We start from the raw sequence: 6,000 nt of genomic DNA, 5'->3' as shown, positions 1-6,000 counted from the left end.
GATCAAAATACTCTACAGAACTTCAAATGAATTATAATTAATTTTCATTATTTTTGTACTAGTTCTTTGAGCCTCTTTTAAAGCACTGTTAATTGTATTCTCTTTCTCCACCAATTTGTGTTACCTCTCTATCCCTACATCCTTGTGGTTTTAAATGTCTATTATTGTTGTTGTTGTTGTTGTTGTTGTTGTTAATTAAATCATCAAGACAAACTATATGAGTTCAAAGAAAATTACTCCTAGATGCACAGAAATCCAACTGTTAGGAAATATCCTCTCAAAAGCAACTAAATAAAGTGACAAAATAGAGTGATTGTGAGTTGGTCATCAGAGACACCTGACTGGAAGAAAGTGGGGCAATATCACTGTAACACTTAAGGAGAATACTGTTAGTTCAAAGTGTTTTATGTAGAGAAAATGGCCATTCTATATGAAATGTGAAAAGGGGAAATTTCAGATGAGAGAAATAACTTTTGAAAAGTTCACTTTCTGTGCCATCAAAGTGACTCTGCAACTTTCAATGAGGAGAAAAAATAGTAAATATCTGTTAAAATATAAAAATGAATGTCTAAAATAAGTCTTAAAATGTCTGATGAACTTTGTTTGACAGGTATGTTTATGCTTTTGATAACCATGACATGAGACACAGTGGGGGTTGTAACAAAGAGTGCATATATTGCAATATCTAGGCAATTCAGAACAAAAGGCATGGGCAATAACTGTAAATGAATATTATGTATATTGTCACACACCAACACACACACACACACACACACACACACACACACACACAAAACAACATAATAAAACAACAGAAGAGGACAGAAGAGTATACCACATGTGGGGCAAAAATGTAACATAAAATGAAAATATAAGAAAAAAATCTTAATAATATTTGGCTTAAGTATTACTGTTTTCAAACCTCTAACTTAATTCCAAAATATACTCCGGAAGTTCCCATAAGATGTTGCATGAAATGAAACCTTCAATCATAATAACAAGGATAAATGAGAAGTTAAAATGGTATATAATTAATTTGTCTTTAATAGTGATTCTGCAGATGAGAACTATACATGCATGTTAATGATTTTTGTAGATGTTGAGGATTAAAATGAAATATTTTAATATTATTTTTCTTATATATTTTATGATTTACGTTTCAACTGTTATCCCTTTTCCAATCTCTCTCATATCCCTTTCCCCTTCCCTTGCTTCTATGACGATGCTCCCAATCCTACCCGCCCACTCCAACCTCAGTGCCCTGGTATTACCCTATATTGGCGAAACATGCCTTCACAAGACCAAGTGCTTTTTCTCCTATTAATGCTAGATAATGCCATCCTCTGCTACATATGTGGCTAGCGTCATGGTTCCCTCCATGTGTACTCATTGGTTGGTGGTTTAGTCCCTGGGAGCTCTGATAGGATCTGGTTGGTTGATATTGTTTTTCTTCCTATGTGGTTGCAAATACCTTCAGCTCCTTCAGTCTTTTCTATAACTCCTCCATTGTGGTCCCCTTGTTCAGTCCATTGGTTAGCTGCAACCATTTTTATATGCATCAGTAGGGCTCTGGCAAAGTCTCTCAGGAGATACCTAAATCCGGCTGCTGTCAGCAAGCATTTCTTGGCATCAACAATAGTGATTGGGTTTGGTAGCTGCATATGGTATGGATCTCTAGGTGGAGCAGTCTCTGGATGACCTTTTCTCCAGTTCCTGCTCTACTCTTTGTCCCTGTAATTCCTCCTGTGAGTATTTTCTTCTCCCTTCTAAGGAGTGAAGCATCCACATTTTGATCTTCCTTCTGCTTACGCTTCATATGATCTGTGATTTTTTTCTTAGGTATTCCAAGCTTTTGGGCTAATATCCACTTATAATTGAGTATATACCATGTGTGTTCTCTTCTGAATGGGTTACCTCACTCAGGATATATTGTAGTTCCATCCATTTGCCTAACAATTTCATGTAGTCATTGTCTTTAATAGCTGAGTAGTACACCATTGTGTAAATATAATACATTTTCTGTTTCCGTTACTCTGTTTAAGGATATGTGGGTTTTTTCCAGGTTCTGACTATTACAAATAAGGCTGCTATGAAATAGCAGAGCATGTTTCCTTGCTTTATGTTGGAGCATTTTTTTGTATGCCCAGGAATGGTATAGCTGGGTTCAGGTAGCATTATGTCTAATTTTCTGAGGAACCTCCAGGCTGATTTCCAGAGTGGTTGTACCAGTTTGCAATCCCACCAACAATGGAGGAATGCTCCTCTTTCTCCACATCCTCGCCAGCATCCACTGTCACCTAAGTTTTTGGTCTTAGTCATTCTGACTAGTGTGAGGTGGTATCTCAGGTTCCTTTTGATTTGCATTTCCCTGATGACTAGGGATGTTGAACATTTCTTTCAGTGCTTCTCAGCCATTCAGTATTCCTCAGTTGAAAATTCTTTGTTTAGTTCTGTACCCCATTTTTTAATAGGATTATTTGTTCTGTAGTCTAACTTCTTGAGTTCTTTATATATACTAGAACTTAGCCTTCTATTGGATGTAGAATTGGTAAAGACCTTTTCCTAATCTTGGTTGCTGTTTTATCCTATTGACTGTGTCTTTTGCCTTATAGAAGCTTTGAGAATTTATGAGGTCCCATTTGTCGATTCTTGATCTTAGAGCATTTTAATTTCTCCTGTTTTTCTGTATTATCAATTTATCATGTCTGAATAAATATTCAAAAGTCTCATATGATAATAATGTATCTAAAAGTCAAAACAGGCAAGACTCCTTTTGTTATATTTCATTTGTCTTATTTCCACCACTCCTCCCCTGCCAATAGATGAATCACAATAATGTGATTTAAGACATTATCTTTATTTTATATTTCTAATATACAATGAATAAAGATTTGCTACCTGCTTGAATACAGATACTGCCTTTAAAGTAAGTTGATACATGCTTCACAAATCTTTGTTCCCTCCTTTATATGGTAAGATACTTTACAGTTTTATCTTAAAATATGGTTTAGTGTGGTTCTTTAACTGGATATTGGACCTCTATGATGATCTATATGCTATCAATACATACTTTTATCCTGGGCACTTCATTTCCATCTCTTCCACATCTATTTTTTTCCTTTTGTTCTAATGGGATATGTTTTTTAATTTACATTTCAAATGTTATTCCTTTTCCCAGTTTCCCAGACATAAGTCTCTCACCTCTATTAAACATCTCTATACTCTATAAATTCTACTATCTTTTAGATTTCACTCATCATTGGGTTCCTGTAGCATTTCTCTTTCGTGTGTGTGTGTGTGTGTGTGTGTGTGTGTGTGTGTGTGTGTATTATTGACCTATCACAATTTTCTCCAGTAGTTGTTAAAACAAATAGTTTACACCTTGGTATGAATATATGCGAATTTACCTTTGAAAACAGAATGTGGTCACAAATCTCCAAGGCTCAGAGATCTTTGTAGATAGTGCAACAGACGTGCAATAAGCCTGAGATAGTAAATATCTATAAGAAAAGATTATCTTCTGGACACATTCGGGCACTAACTGCTATGAGCCGATAGCTGTTGCATTGAGTCAGTATGTACGAAACCTATCCCCAAAATTGAGCTTCTTCCAGCACGGAGATGAGAATTGGCCATGAAATGACATCAGTAGTAGAGCTATTGTTTTGCTTCTGGTAGAGGATGGTATACTTTTGTCTAAGAGCAAAGCAGTCCCTGATAAGTCAACCAGTTTCCAGAGGAAGATAGAACATCCAAGAATATACAGCAGCATGAGCTGGCCTTGAAGAAAAAATTTTAACGATATAATGTTGGTGAGTAAGGAAGAGGATGAATTGAGGAAGAGTCGATACATTGATATAATCAAAACACTTTGTAAAACTTTTAAAGAACAAGTAGAAAATAATCCATTCATCAGAATATAAATCAAATGATGAGGCATTGAAGAAAATTTAAAAATATTACTAAGAAAGCAAATAATTATTAGAGGGAAGAAAGAAATAGCACTGATCCATCTAGAATGATGAAATTATTGAGAAGCAAAATTTAACTCAGATTTTTGAATGTTCTCAGAATTATTTTGAATGAGTGTTTTTTACAGAAAAACAAAGTAAATTTGAAGAGCACTGAAAAACCAGTGCCATAAAGTCCATTTTCTTGGGACTTTATGAAAATGTGAAGAACAATCAAAACTGAGTCTAAAATACTTGTTTTTTTTTTTCAGAAAATCTATAAGAAAGATTAAATGAACCTCTGAAACTATCGGAAAGTTCCTTCAAGATGAGATTTGAGATGACCTTGAATTCTGAAACTTTCACAATTGAGGGAAATTTATTAAAGCCATAGGCTGAAGGTATGGACAAATGTATTTCAGGTGGTAAAGGGCAGCCACATTTGAAACTCTACCATTATGGAATGACAGAGCCAAGGATGTGCAGTAAATTTCTTAAAAGTCAGACTAGAACAGATGAAGTGAGAATATAAAGTCAAGCTGGCAACTTCATTAAAGTTGAATTCTTATACTAGAAGCAGGATGGAACATTCAGTCGCCATTTTCTGATACATTTCTTATAGTGGCACCTAATATTGTCTTATTTAAAAATTATGTGAGATAAAATTGTGAGTAAATTTCAACCACACACATGAAGTTACTAGGAATGTTGGAATCGCATTATTATAATCTTAGCGTGCCAAAGGATACAGAAAAGGATTTCAAGTTTGAGCTTCAGGAGCACAATGATACTGTTTCAAAACTACACATCAGGGATGTAGTATCGTAGTGAAATTATTATTTAGAGTATACAGAAAGCTTAGGTTCAATTTTTAACCTTGTGGAGGAAAATAGAGGAAGAAGTAGAATTTTTTCCATTTTTTTCTTTTACATGTTATTAACCAAGAAAACATACGTGTACACATGTGACATTAAAAGCTAATGTGAGGGGTTATAACTTGCAGGCAAACATAGGGGATAGTTTTGCTACCTGAGACTCTAATTGATTAGAGTTATGTGAATGTATTTGTATGAGACTAGTTTCTTTACGTATACACACACAGCTCTCTGAACAATACCCATAGCAAGATTGCATTGGGATTCACATACACCTCTCTCTTAAAAATGGAATATGTCTCTTCTCACCCAGAAAGATAATGCTTAGTTTCTATTAAAATATTTTCCAAAATAACCATGTATAAAACATATAAAAGCCACATAAACCTGAATAGGTTAGAGGAACATGTAGGTAAACTGTATCCTCTAAATAAACTTCAAGGGATATATCATGTATTTACCTGTGGGGAAATTTGGATTTTTAATTAATTAAAACCAGGTACATTTTGGGAAGGCATAAGGAAGGATAGAAAAATGACTATATGAGCTAATATATCTATTAGTACAGAGTCAGTCAGACCATATATGTCAATTAGTAACAAGTCTTTCCTTTTTTATACATCCAACAGAAAAAGGGCTTAGTCTGGTCAGTGAGGATTTTTCTCCCAGGAGGCTGCTACTATCCTAGGGTATTTTGATCTTTTCCATTGTTTTGCTTTAAAGGGAGTTCCCTAACTGCTTTCAATGTATGGGTTTTTATTTCAGTACTTTTAATAAGAAACCTAAAACTTGGAAACACAAAGCCCAGGTTTAAAGTATATTAACAAAAATAAATTTGTTACTTACAGTAATCCAGAGATATTTGCCATGGCTATCAATTTAGAACATAGGAAGAATATTTAGAAATTGTTTTAAGATCCAGAAATGACAGATTCCTTACAAAAAAATTTACACAGGAGTAGAATTTCTTAAACTTTCAAGGAATTGAAAACATGCAAGAGATTAGAATTTACAATTGTAAACCTAGTCTCCAAACAAGAATGCTACATCAAGATGGTGGCAAAAGGTAGAGTTTGTTACTTCAAGTAAGTATGACTTAGGCAATTATTTAATATCTTCTTTACGCAAGACAATTAAATTATAAACAAATGTTTGGCAAAATATATAAAAATGCA

The sequence above is a fragment of the Rattus norvegicus genome, chromosome 2 (genome assembly GCF_021556685.1).
Source record: "Rattus norvegicus strain SHRSP/BbbUtx chromosome 2, alternate assembly SHRSP_T2T, whole genome shotgun sequence".
Taxonomy (NCBI): Eukaryota; Metazoa; Chordata; class Mammalia; order Rodentia; family Muridae; genus Rattus; species Rattus norvegicus.
Note: the sequence above shows the minus strand (reverse complement) of the source record.